The 15,186-nt window shown below is 32.3% G+C and overlaps 1 long non-coding RNA gene across 1 annotated transcript; it reads left to right on the forward strand.

Annotated features, from left to right (window-relative positions):
- The first annotated feature begins 9,641 nt into the window (after positions 1–9,641).
- On the forward strand, positions 9,642–14,727 carry LOC127839445 (uncharacterized). The gene is made up of 3 exons (XR_008030353.1): positions 9,642–10,015; positions 10,372–11,368; positions 13,113–14,727. It is a non-coding gene; the product is annotated as an uncharacterized LOC127839445 (long non-coding RNA).
- Positions 14,728–15,186: the final 459 nt, after the last annotated feature.

Below are 15,186 nucleotides of genomic sequence, written 5' to 3' on the forward strand. Positions count from 1 at the left end.
ACTAGGTTCGTTATATTTATTACACTATAATATATGAAAAAAAAGTTTCTTTATATACGATATATAAAATCCATAACTTAATCAATGTGTTGTCCTGTTATTTCAATAGGCTTAAAATGAAAGTGTCTCCTTGTAATGTTTTAGTAGTAGATTCTAAGCAATACCTTTATTTGCTGGAGCTCAGGTTTCTTGGCAGATTTTAATGGGTCTGACTTCCGATAAGCGGCACATGGAATCACCTAAAATATCAGATTGACGAGCACATTCCCAGCCAATTAAATCGCTAATTACTTAATACAATGTTTTGAATATGTTCACATTAATGCATTCATAAAAATATCGCCTTTAGCCGATCTTATTGATTATTGTTCATTTTTTAAAAAGAGATGTAGCCAATGCCGAGGAGGTGGCGCTAAGAATAGGAGGTGGCGCCAATGCATACTTATAGCTACTTTAAAGTGACATATTGTATGTTTGGTTTCTACGTTTTATGTTTACATGACTTATTTTTATATTTGTAAACTGACTAATTCAACACATTTGAGGAGCGTACGTTTTTTAATTACAACAAGTAGTTTTCTAATAATGCCTTGATGGATTGAAAGAGACCGAACTATCTACATTTTTGTAGTTGATAGTGGGTAAAACAACATATAAGAGGCTTATTAAGATTAGTTGACCTTGGCCTTTTAATAAATTAAGCATTTGGATTAAGGGACACAAATCACCGTTTCAAGCAGACGTATCATCTAATATTTACATGTGTATTTCGTGAATTAACTTTTATTTTATATAATTAGCTCATAAAAAATGTTGTATTTTGAGAATGTTTAGAAATACATAATTAATTTTATTGAGTAGTTCATACTTTTGGTATGTATCGTGCAACCTGTTTTACTCACGTTGCTTACTTCTTAATTGAGTTGATGCATTATGTATTAAAATGTACATGTTTTTGATAGTGTGTATATATGCTGTAAAGAGTTGGACCTACGTATGAATGTTGAAAAACTGTTTATTAATACATCGTGCATTGGCGCCACCTCCTTTCATAATCTCTATCTCCTATACATTGGCTCACGTTTCCAAATGGGTCCTGACTGTATGTTTCCGTACATTTGTGCATGAATTTATCTTCGCTGAATTGCACTGCATTGACCGATGTTTAAAATAATGCGAAATTTGCTGAAAAAAATATATACAACCCTCCTACCCTGTATAATTATCCATGAAATATCAAAACATCCGGGCCTGGGCGCCACCTTGATTAACGGCAGTGAATAAGGCTAATTAGATATTGACCAAAGATACCGTTACATTTAACTAAAATTCACCTTACTTAAGTGATTTGGTGGTCACTGTTGTTGGCTTAATTGAATAAATCTAAACATCATCAAGTAAAAATTTATAAACGAAATAAAAAGTAAAAAAAAAAAAATTTAAAACTCTACTTTACAATATCCACCTTTTTACACAGGTATACTTATGTATTTCTTTACGTCCTTTGTCAGCCATGGCCACCAATACCTCATGTTGATGGCCTACATGGTCTTGTTTACTCCACTATGGCCACCAAAGGCAATCCCAATAAATTTCTTCAGGACGTTATCAACAACATCCTTCAGAACAACCTTTGAACCGTTCACGTTCCCGGGTATAAATCTGAACAGGTCACAACCTAAACTCAAATTTATTAGATAATACTGTTTCTTTTTTTTAATTACCTATTTCATTATAAAGTATTTTCAGCAGAAAGAAAATCAGCCACGAAACGTTAAGTTTCTCATCTAACACAATGATTGTTTATGTCTAAGACAGGACCAATACCGCGCTTTTTCAATATCTTGGGTTCAATAGTTGTGTTCTATTTAAAATGTATTTTACAATATGCAGGTCAGACTAATTGTGTGCTGATTATTTTCTACCTTGTTGATCAAATATATCCTAATTACAATACCATTAGTCACTATCAGACCTTGATTTGGTTACAATCAGTTTTTTTCATATGCTGGGGTAGAGAAGGTTCCACTATAATCTTGCAATAAGACAGTGCAAGTCAAGCTTACTATGCGCTACATCATAACAGCTGTTCAACTTTTTCTACACATATAACTTTTTCTCTACACATTCTATTTAATTATTGCAAACAAGTACTCATACAATATTAATTATAAAAATAATGTTTTGCAATCATACAGTCACACTAAAACGTCAACCGAAAACATGCAATGCATCCATCCAACACATTTCTTAAGTAATATATAATAGTAGTCAATTACAGACAAAGTTTAGAAGTTAATGAAGAATCTTGTAAAGTTGACAATTTTGTTTTGTGTTGGAAAAACATCTACGAAATACCTGAAAAATATAAATCTTCTAGTGTGTATAGACAACAAAGGGCAACGTTGAATGGACATAGAGAAACAATAGTAGGTGCATATAATTATATTTTATAACACGTAAGTCATTTGATTTTGTTTGAGTAACGGTACGCTTAAGTTCTTGTTACAAGAACTAAAACTACAAAAATCGTGTTCATACTTAATGTATTTCTTTGCTCCTGTTATGCTTGGAATGCATTCAATCATTTTACATTTGTATTAGCATAGCTTAATTAACAAAATAACATTATTGATGGCTATGGCATTCGCAATTGCATAATACGGGCTTTTCAAAAAAATGGTACCGCCATATTAACGACACGTTCTCGATAGAGGTGTGCAAAATTAAGCCTGCAGTGTTAATTTCGTCATTTAATCACACAAATATTTTGTCCAAATTAATCGTATTTTCTAATTTATCTGTCAGATGAAATTAGCATCCTCAGTTGAAAACGAACCTCCAAACGAATCCCCAACTGATTATCATAATCCGATAAGCTTTATGATCTTGCCATTAAGATCGCTTAATAACTGTCGGCCCCTTACTTTTCAAAGGACAATCGGGGGTATCCGAGGGATCAACGTCGCATTTTCGTCAATTAATAAAGCATTAATACATAAACATTAAATTGTATTGGTTTAAGGAAATTAAGGTAACCATAATATAGATCGGTATATTATAAAGTTAATTTTAATGTTCCTTTATTCGGTTTTTGTTTAATATTCATGCTATATTCTATTATAATGATATTTAGGACAAAATAAATATGTATAATCTATACAATATATAATTCAAAATGTATGCAGATTCCGAAGAAATCGAGTTAATGGAATCACAAATATTATGGTTAAATGGAATGCCCTATGGGTCTTCTTAAAAACTAATTCAAGGGACTTGTTCACATAATTTTGCAGTTTTGAAAAATGGCATAATATGTGTTTACTAACAAATATATAATGTTTTCAATAGTCGTAACTTACTATAAAAGCAAGGAACAAAGTTGAATAAAAATCGCCTTCTCCGGTTTTCGAACCGAGAACTTCTGGTAGCAAAAGCGAACGCATTACCACTGCGCAACGCCGCCTTTCAGTAGTGGTGTAACATAATCGCTTTAATACAACTCTACGATTTTTCATATTACCGAGATAGGGCGTTTCAAACGCTTTATTAGTTTACAGATTTCGAAATATCATTCTCCGTTAATGAACACATATTTAAAAAGTGTTCTTTGTCAAGATTGTCATTTCGCTTGTTGAAACATGATACGCTTATAAATAAATTGATAAATCACTATCTTAACCTGATTTTTGTTTTCGTTTTTTAGCATTTCTGTGGTTACTTATGTTTTTAACTACACTATCTGCAAGTATCGTGTTTGATAACGTGTTTCGCGATTTATCACCTCCTTTAAAACAGTTTAATAGTTAAGACATTTCATACATTATATAAAAGCACTTGTTTAAACATTTCAACGGCTGACGAAAGCGGAATATATTATTGTCTCTATAATAGGAACGACATGATCGAATCGTAAAACACCATCAAGTAACCATCTTATAAATATTCAGACGAAGTTGAATATTCAATCATGAAATGTTTCCGCTACTGTTAAGAGAACGGCATAAAACATATAACAATACTTTGCTTCCATCTATATTAGTTCAATCTACACATAATCATCGTGTAGAACGTAAATAATAGGCACAATAACGTTTCCGTTTTTGTGTGTGTTCTGTTTTTAAATGAGAGATACATAAGAAATATACTGGAGCTTTGCTATTCGATTATTATTATGGAACTTATGATATGTATTGCATGATTTAATAAGAATAAGCGTGTCGCTATAGGCACCTGTTTTGATTTGTTCCAAACCTTTGATTTACATTACTTACTGATTTTATGTACACTTACAAATACAAAGTGCTTCGCAAATAAAATGTTTAACAACATTTTCGTTAATTAAAGACTTGTAAGAAAAACATTTAAATTTGGGACAGTTGCATTTTAATTAATGTTTTTTATGTAGTCATATCTGTCATACGGATAAATAAAAGAAGAACATTTATCCATTTCAATGATTACTCGTTGTGATAGCGTGTCTTTGGAAACGAACCTTTTGTCCGCCCATTTGTTTATTCTAGAATGATTACTGCGTATACGCATAATTTGCAAATTTTCCAACGTGCATGTTCATAATGTATCTCATTAGTTGTTATTGAACGAAATGAAACAAAAGCAATATCTAACATACTAGACAGTTATAAATAATTACCTAGCCATTCCATGACGCTTAAATTGATCACATGACTTCTTCATATAATATCTTCCTGTCAATTATCGTGTGTAAGTCGAAAAATGACGATTCATAGTCAAGCGAAATTCGGCTAATCGGCATCGCAATAAGACAGATGTATTATGTTCTGCGGACAAAAAATTATCTTACGTAATCAAAGCTTAACGGTGCGTAGTGGACAGTGCTATGACTACGACGAATGCATCGTCATACATATTTAGGTCAGCGGAAACAATTTTGTATTGTATTGTATGTGCAGTGACCATTTTGGCTTTTTTTACTGTCGTTGGTAATAGTTTTGTTATCATCGCAATCAACCGGAATCGGCGCCTACGCATTTTGAGTAATTATTTTTAGTGAGTTTGGCGGTTATTGACATGACTATTGGTCTTGTCTCCATACTTCTGTATAGCGTGTACACATTGATCAGTTACTGGCCGTTTATAGCCGCAGTGTGTGATATTTGGCTGTGCCTTGATTACACTTTGTCCAATGCATCGGTGGCACACCTTCTCGTCATTTCTTTCGACAGATACTCGAGTGTCTTCATGCCTACAGTACATAGGACAAAGCGATCATCAAATAATGTTTGTATTACAATAGCGATTGTCTGGATTGTTTCGTTTCTGCTCTATGCGCTATGGATCAATTTCTGGGCCATGTATCGAATGGCAAAGGGGAATAGAAGTGTCACTATTGGTATTTTATATACCAATGCTGATAATTATAGTGCTATATAGGTGCTTTTTTCGCAAGACCCTCACATTGTTACCAAAGAAACATATTGCCTACATGGTAGAACATAAATATAATTCATTAAATGAAAACACAACTTGTCCAAAACCGGTTTGCAAAAGTTTCTTTATCAAATGTGTTATTTCAATTGGTTGTATGGGTGTTTCTTACAAGGACAATGACACATTCAATAATGATAATACACAAGGACGTTTTGTTAAAATAACGTCAATGTCAGCGAACGTTATGTTATTAGAAGCACATGAAGTCATTCGAACGTCTACTATTGCTGCAGATATGACTACGTCAATCACGGACAACCAAAATAACAAAACCAACTTTGATGATCACGTCAATACCTTGGGCATGGACCGGCCCCATCATGATCAAGAACAGATACAGGTCCGTAAAGCTACAAACGTTATTAGTGCTATTCTTACTGTCCATTTGGCCCTTTTGATGCCATTTTACGTTTTCGCCGTGATGAACCCACTGTGCCCATCGTGTGTCAATGACACCGCCTGGCATATTGGAAAGCTTTTTAAAATTATATATACACCTTTATATATATATATATATATATATATATATATATATATATATATATATATATATATATATATATATATATATATATATATATACCGATTGCAGTCCATATTAATATACAATTGAAACAAAGTAATGGTAGCGCTTTAAAAAAAATATTTAATAAGTTAAATATACTTCTGTACAGAAGGCATTTCGAATGTGTTTCGGGCGCTTAATGCTTAGCTATGTGTATACATTAGAGGAACTCTAGACTTATTTCGAAATGTCAATACGTTTGTTGTGATCTTTTATCTTAATATAATACATGCGCTGGATAAGGTTTTTATAAATTGTTATTGTTATGAAATATATAATAAAGATGATGTATTTATTGTGTGATATATTTAAGACAAGGTGATGTTTAGTTTTGTACCATACGAATTTTACGAGTGGTTGGCGTCCTTTAGTCATGGGTATGTACTACATCAACTCAACTGTGAATCCGTTCCTGTACGCGATCTGCAACGTCAACTTCCGGCGGTCTTTCTGCAAAATTCTTTCCGGTCGGTGGCGACAAATGCGAAAGTCCATCCGTCACACCAAACCTTCGTGCCCAAAAATTAAAGCATGCGTGAAGCCACCCAACCGAACAGAAAAGGAAAAACTATTGCTGAGTGGAATAATAAAGACTCGCAACACGTGACTTAAAAAAATGTACTCGTACAAGTATCAATAATCGACTCTAGATCTAGTGTTACTTCACTATGTCATTCTTCGCGATGCTTTACGGCATTCTCTGTACCAGAATGTCGTAGGATAGCCGAACCTCGCGTTAACTTTGTACATAACCACATTAGTCACCATCATATCTGCAGGTGAACAATTATTGACCTTTGGTCGCCATCTTCTTGCATTTTTTATAAAAAAATTGCGTATTTGGGGATCCTTTCGCGTTCAGGGTCGATATAAGGACGCATTAAAATCCCCAATCCGGTGTGACGAGGTTTAACTTGAAACCTACATTTCAGCATTACAGTCCGTTTCTTCTCAACTGACAACTAAGTGAAAAGTTCAAATAGCTTGAATTCATTTTCTTTCTTGGTCAGCTTTCGTAAATTTGATTATGGACATCGTACACATGGGTAAAATATATTACAAGTAATATATGTGATGTAAAACAATTTTTTTTTTAAACGGCCGCTTGTGCCACCGTTTTTATATTTACAAAGCGGTTGGAAACTTCGTCCAACTCTACCAAAGTTCTTCGATTCGAATTCAAATATGTGTACTTAGTTATTTCACAAAAATATGTACTTCTTAAGTTTTATGATCAAATTATTATATATATCTTTTTAGATATATTTTTATATTACATTATATTATATCAGTATGCGTTTTTAGACGCTGTTGAGTTTTTTGTTGTGTTATAGTGTGTTATGTCATATTATATTACATTGTGTTAGATTGCATGTTATGATATTATCTTGTATCATTTGTAACCTTTGTTGAATAAGAAAAACACATAACTATTGCGAATATATACCTTTTTTAATTTACTTCTGCAGTAAAAATACATTTAAAAATAGACTAAGTTCAAACTAATATAGCGTTTCTCTTTTTGTAATTGGCTTTACCAAGGGATGTGTTAATTTTCCCTGTCATTTGATAGTTTTCTCAAGAAATTCCCTCCCCCATCATTTTTAGAAATTAAAAAGTCAAATGACATTTCCTTTACATTTGTAAACCATGTTTTCTGAGTGTAATGAATACTTTATACTTAGTTTCAATGTAATGTAAGGGTTTTTCTACACAAAAACACCTTCGTTTTTGTTATATAACATAATCTAATTTTTCACCTGCAAATAATATTATTTCTTATTAATTTTAACATATTTATAAATAAAAAACATATTTTGTCAAATGATGACCAGTCTTGATTACTTAGATTTGTAATAGTTTTTTAGTTTACATCCTGTCAAATGTTTCCACTTTTTGTAATATAGATTTTTTCAGTTTCTAATTTATTTACACATTCCCATAATAATATAATTTGATAGAAAATATAACGAATACACTACTACTACTTATTCTACTACTGCTGCTGATGCTGCTACTGCTACTGCTACTACTACTACCACTTCTACTACTGTTCAAAGACATATTTTAAGTTTATGTTTGTTTCTGTACACTAGTAAAGTTATCAACCTTTATAACATACGTTCTCAAAACGAAACAAACATGGCTGCATATGAATAAATACATTACAACTGGACATACAGGACCGACTTTACACGAACTAAAAATAATCAAGTCAATGACATGTACAAATGAAGATGGCTGCGCCCATCAAACGTTAACGGGCATTTTATCTTGATATGGTAACACTAAATCACAGCAGCCGATACCACGAGGTTTAAAGCCGAAATTTTAACTACTTGATAACATGCGGTCGATAGGAAGGTTAACTTTGGGCGGGTAAAACGAGTGTTGGAAAATAAGATATAAAGCAGACGAAGTGTAATTACGAATTAAATCGAGACTGTAAAACAACATAATATGAACTAATTTAAACGAAATGTGTATGTGTAAGACAGCATATATTTAAGAGGGGAGATTATTTTACACACTATACAGTAGAGTTAACATACCATGTAATAATACTTTCTCTAGCGTTATTCTGTTTTTTGCCTGGGGCCTCCCCAATGTTGTGTGTGAATACATTTAAATTATTCATAACAATGTGCACAATAGTATTTCATATAACAATGTGCACAATAGTATTTCATATGCGACTTCAGTTTAATATATGAATATTTTTCATTATTCACACACACACAACGACAGGATAGAAAGTTGGATTACAAAATGATTTCAGTAAGAAAACATTTTTTTAAATGGATATACATGTTTTTTCAAACAAACCTACTTTAAAAAAATGCCGTATACTTGTATGTATATCTAAAATGTGTGAATTGAACACACATAACAAAATGTAAATGTCACTGAACATAATGTGCACGATTAACTCCAAAACATCATAAATGTTCAAACCACTTACACAGTAGTCAAAAGGGAGACAATTCAACGTAACTCTTCTTGAGAACAGCGACCACATTTGTTTGAATGCGATATTTTGTGTGCAGTTACCTATTATTCAAACACATTGGAATAGGCTCTTAAGTGTTACGTTTCTTTTATACATATTTGTTTAAATTGTTAATTCAAGTAAGAACAAGAATACTTTTACTATCAATAAAATACGGTTTGTTTTGTTAAACTTCAAAAAAGCACTTGACAAATAATAAAACAGCATGATTTACTTTGGTATATAAAAAGGACGTTATGATACCTTTTCAAGGAAAACAAGCTTTTAGACACATCAAGATGTCTTCATAAAACATGGACAGACTCCTTCATTCATTAAATTTAATTCATATTTTTAATTGTAATTCATTATCATACAATTTTATCATTATATACATGTTTATCTGTTATTGTGTGAACGTCTGTATATAATTATCATATCACTAAAAATTTAACAAAATTACGCGACAAATATATAACCTGATTTCTGCAGACTAAATATTTATTCAAACATGATACAGATATAATTGCAATGTAGAATACTGAGTAAACCAACAGAACAATATGTCACGCCTAAACGAAGGTAACCTATCGGAGATAAACACTATCGTAGACACGTTTTGGATATTGGGAAATCGAAAGTGGATTCATACGAAAATGGCGGTCAGGTTGCAAACATAGCAACAAAAAGGTTCAGACGTTGTTTACGAGGTGTGCTGTTCTATCTGCGAAGATGATTGCATATAAACAGAAGGACGGTTTAATTGTCAAACATGTTCAACATATTTCTGCGACAGTTGTGTTAACGCATAATAAGTTCCTCAAGGAACATGTAGTAAGTGAGGAAGGGGACGGTGACAATTGGCCTGTAACTTAAACCGTGGATGATGGACTTGAGTTATGTGAGGAACACTTAACTGAGAAACTGACGATGTTCTGTGAAGATGATGAAAAGCTACTCTGTCACGTCTGTCTGCTCCGTAATCACAAGTAAGTAAATTCAGTCAATGTAAATTATCAGACAGTGTAAACATCTGATAGACCAAAGCAAACTATGTGTTCAGATATTAATACACGGCGCCGGTGTGGAATATGTCCATAAAGACACACGTGACCAGAAATTGCCCGACAAAAATGATATTTAAGAAAAAATAATAGCAGTTGTTTAATTAATACTAAGTATTATTATCATTACAGTCATTAAACATCATTATACAAATAATATATATATTTTTTTAAACAAAATGTTATAATCAAAATAATAATATACAATTCATAATATAATAAAATAAAAAATATATACGCAAAATAATTGTTAATTGTTGTTAACAATATAAATGTTTCAGGCAATGTAGTCAGGTAGTTCTATTGAGTGACAAGGTACAATCTACCACACGACCCATGGACGTAGCTCAAATGAAGACAAGTATTGAATCAGCAATGTATCGTTTAGAGGATATCGTGAAAATAGGAGAACAAAATATTATATCTCTCCAAACGTCATACGAAAATGTTTTGAAAGAAATAGTTGATGTTCGTCGACGAATAAACGACAATTTAGAGCGACTGCAACACATTAGAAAAAGAAAATTGGAAGAGTTGCATTCACAATTTAAAATGATTTGAAAAATAAAAGAAAACGCTGTTGTGAATGTATTGCCATGTTAAAGGGGTTTAACATACACGAGACGTTTCCTGAACGATCGTTTATAATGTACAGAAAATGTTTAGAAAAAGCCGCATCGACAGATTTTTTTCTTCAAAAAGTAACTACAAATGCTGCCATAGAATTTCACCTCAACAAAGATTTAGAGCAGTTGATTACATCTTGTACAGAGTTCGGAAGCATAACAAATCTCGAAGTTGTGTCACATCATTTCGTTGACTCTAACAAGATTGTAAGCGTTACGGGCAGATCACGATACAAAGTGCGAACATCGACTGATTACAACGACTGTTACATAAGGGGTATATGCTTTTTGTCCGATGGTAAGTTCATCATGGCAGACCACAAAAATAAGTGCGTGAAACTTCTTGATAAGACATACAATTGTATAATGCAAACAGAACTAGTTGGTTACCCGTTGTCAATGTGTACCATATCCACCAACGAGGTGGCGTTGACTGTTGGTTACCTGCGATCCATTAACGAGAATTACTTCTTATGAGTCGATAAAGGGAATATTGAAATGTTTAAGAGACTAAAACTTAAACATGATTGTAACGGTATTGCGATTCACCAGGAGGACCTTTTTGTAACGTCCGGTTCTTCAGTGGATCAATACACCTTGGATGGGCAGAAAGTTAATACGTTATATGAGGATACATGGGGAGCAAAGAATGGTTACGTGCTTCTGTTGTATATTGCAGTTCCTAAACATTAAGTACATGCAACTGTTAAAATACCAGTAAAAAAGTAATAACAAGCATTCGATAACGTTCTGGATTGTATCCTCGCAGTATTTACAGATGTAGGTAGTCATTTAGCGATTGGCCTGTCCGTTTTAACTACGTCTGTCCGTTCTTCCATTGGTAAGCTCGTCCGTTCGAGGTTAACCGAAAATGACGCGTTTGGTCTAAATTCAGTAATGCTTCCAACAAAGTGTAATAATGCGCAACTGATGTATTTAAACACTGTAAATATATTCACATCACTGGACCTCATTTTGCCATTGACATGGACTTACTATTTTTAAATAGACCGAATACTGTGTTAAACAAACATGACGCGTTTCGTCTATCATCAAGTTTGCTTCCTACAAAACGTTGATACTTGCACGGATGATGTTTTCGAATACTTTACCAAGCCCTCATCACCTGATCTCATTTTTACCCAGACATTTACCTACTTTTTGACAAAGACGTTTTCAAAATAGCCCATGAATCAATACAAAAAACGCTTTTACTGGGTTCATACGCGTTTATTGATTATAACATTTGATTTCAGAAAAAAAGTTGACTGTATTAAAAGGGCGGTCAACCAGATTGCTATATATCACGAAAAAAAGAAAAGTTCTAAAATACCGTATTCTTTTACAAGTATTAGTTTATATTGATTAAAATTTCATGACTGTTATATTACTTTTTTAATGTTGTTTAGTTTTCATATTTGCAGTATATTCGGTAATGACATTTTACTGAGTATGTCTATCAAGTAATTTGGAGAGTTCTGTTGTTGTCGTTTTATTGTGTGTAAACTTCGAGGATTGCTATATAAAGTATAATATACAATGCTCATTGTATGAGCATGGATGACCGAGTGGTCCAAATGGGAGACTTTTTACTCTTTTTACTCCAGGACACCAGGGGTCAGTGGTTCGAGCCCTGTTCATGGTTACTTTTTTCATTTTATTATTTTTGAGTTTTAGATTCAATGTTTAAATATATCAATAAAAAGCATTTAATGACGGTATTTTAGAACTTTTATTGTTTCGTCAATCTATTTTACTGCCCTTTTAGGTGTTGTTTTCTTTCAATATATCTCATTACTTATTGTTTTTCACCATAATTACCGTTTAGTTTATATATAACGTTGTTTGATAGTTCATTAATTTATTTCTAAACCCGGATTAAGTTGGATATAATGTTTGAAGGAAAAATGAACTATGTATGATATTTTATACATTGTGTAATGTTTTATCAATATAGTGTAATAGCAAATATTTGTAAATATTTGCAAACATGGAAACAATATCTTAATTGCCTAAAGTTGATACTCCCGTTGAAGTGACAGTCGTGTGAATGATGATGTTAGTTATAACGAAATTTATATTGTTTTGATGACTTTCTCATAGTTATGTTTGTCTAAATATTTCCAACTGGTTTGTGTCGTTAATTATTTAAAATTATAAAGCTATGTTTTATTAAAATAATTGTATATATTTAACAAAGTGATGTTTATATAAATAGTGCCAGATGCTGCGTGATGTTAATTAAAAAAAATGCACATCACTCAATCCCAACAAAAAATAAAATGTCTGGATTTATATTTAACATTTCTGTTTTGATCTAGAGTTCGACGTATTTCGTAATTAGCAATATTGAGCTTTTGTTATTCTTTAAGTCAATTCATCACGTACATAATTAGTTGTAGGTGTTGGGGTGAGCCCTGACGGAAAGAAGGTATATGTGACGGAAAGGTTCAATGGCATTCTCCGCACACTATCAAGGGATGGAGCAGTCACAGCCAACCTCCAGGATCCTGCATTTAAAACGTCTAATTTCATAGATAACATACTCGTGACAGCCAACGGACAGGTGTTTGTCTTAGGTGACGATATTGTAAGTCAAGTTGACACGGAGGGCAAGAAAGTTCTCAAAACCATAAAGCTTGATATATCCCGCCTTGGATCAATCTACGTCAATGACGACACAAGCCAGATGATTGTTGGATACTCTGGAAACGACGTCATTGAGTTGACAATAAATATATCCTGACTTCTTCACAGTTATTTTACAGCGTACGAACTTGTTTCAAGCATTAAAGTGATTTGTATTATGAGTATCGATATATTTTCTGCGTTAGTGTGACATGTATTCGCTATTCAAACTAATCATTTTGTTTACAGTTGGACTAACTTTGCACCTCTTTATTTAATTAAGTTATCATGTTCTCAACCTATAAACTTGTTTGGTATTGTTACTTGTTTCTTCTTAACTCTTTGCTGTTTTGCGTGTGTGTCTAAAGTAAACAAACTCTTTCTTTGTTAACCATTATACTCAACATTTCGTATTCGCACGTATTCTTTCTTTTTAACATTGAATAGTTTTTTACTTGTGTATTTCCACAATGCCATTATTATTGATGTACACATCTGTTAACACATGTATTGTATTTCGTCAATTGCATTGAGTTTACGTGTGTGCAAATGTGTTCAGATTTGTTTCAGGCAATATAGTTTTCTATTTTTTAGTCTTACTGTGTTTTCATTATTTACCTTCATTTATTAGTTCTAATTAGAAGTATAGCAGTTAAGTACTTATTGTTACGACTGAAGATGATGTGCATGCATGTTTGCACGTGTTCCCTGATTTAAACAAATTAACTTATACTCCACCATCAAACAGACCATTAAGTCTCCAATCATCTCTTCTATACATTGCTAATATTTTGCTGCTTTTTCCACAATACAAGTATTATAGTTGTTTTAGTATTTTGCCCAAATCATCTTTTTATGTGTGTGCTTATCTATTCCGACATAATTGTGTCCAATTCATCTCTTTAACGTTCTGCTTATTTGGTCTAAGTTAAACAATAAATCGTGTTTCCATTATATACACTATTTTGTGATTTTTAATTGGAAGTAATGAATTCAAGTGCGTTATTTTAATAATCAGGGCATTGTGCATGAGCGCCTTGCGTATTGTCCATAATATGCCCACATCGGTGTGTTTGATTGGAACATAATGGGCTTTTAAATTGAGACTTATATGAGGTAACTAAATTGGGCCTCATGTGGGTTTTATAATCTTTAGTTCAACTTGCTTGAAAAATCAAAATCTGTGAGAACGTTCAAAAACAAAATTCACTCAATGCAGATGCTGAGAAAGAAAACTGGTTTTGGTACAAATAATTGTTTTTTGCAAGCCATACATATTGTATTAGTTGGAATCAATGTAAATATGCATTCTTACATTTAAGAAAAAACGATTGTGTTGTTTGTAGAATGTACGGTGCAAAACATGTGAAACTTTACAATGTCAATATTTACAAAATACAAACATGAAAAACATCATAAAATCTTAATTGCATTAACCAGATAAAATAAATTTAATAATATAATGTGTGTGTGTAACATGCTAATAATTATTCTATAAGTATGCATATTTCACTATAGACAGAAACTGTATTAATACAACAAATTAATATAAATTGCATTACTGGTGTTACTATAAATGTTATACAATCTGTGCATCATTACTGTTAAAAGCAGCATATTGTTCTATTCAATACTCACCTTGTTATATACAATAATAATACGCAACAATGGCTGTAATTTTACAATACGACACTTTTCATTCATAGAGCAACTATATATACCTATAGTTGTTCTGTGAATGAAAAGTGTCGCATTGTAAAATTACATTTATATAATCTATTTTGTTTTTATGTTTTACGACCTTAAAAACGAAACACCACACCAATGATCTTGTTGAGCTGT

The sequence above is a fragment of the Dreissena polymorpha genome, chromosome 7 (genome assembly GCF_020536995.1).
Source record: "Dreissena polymorpha isolate Duluth1 chromosome 7, UMN_Dpol_1.0, whole genome shotgun sequence".
Classification (NCBI taxonomy): Eukaryota; Metazoa; Mollusca; class Bivalvia; order Myida; family Dreissenidae; genus Dreissena; species Dreissena polymorpha.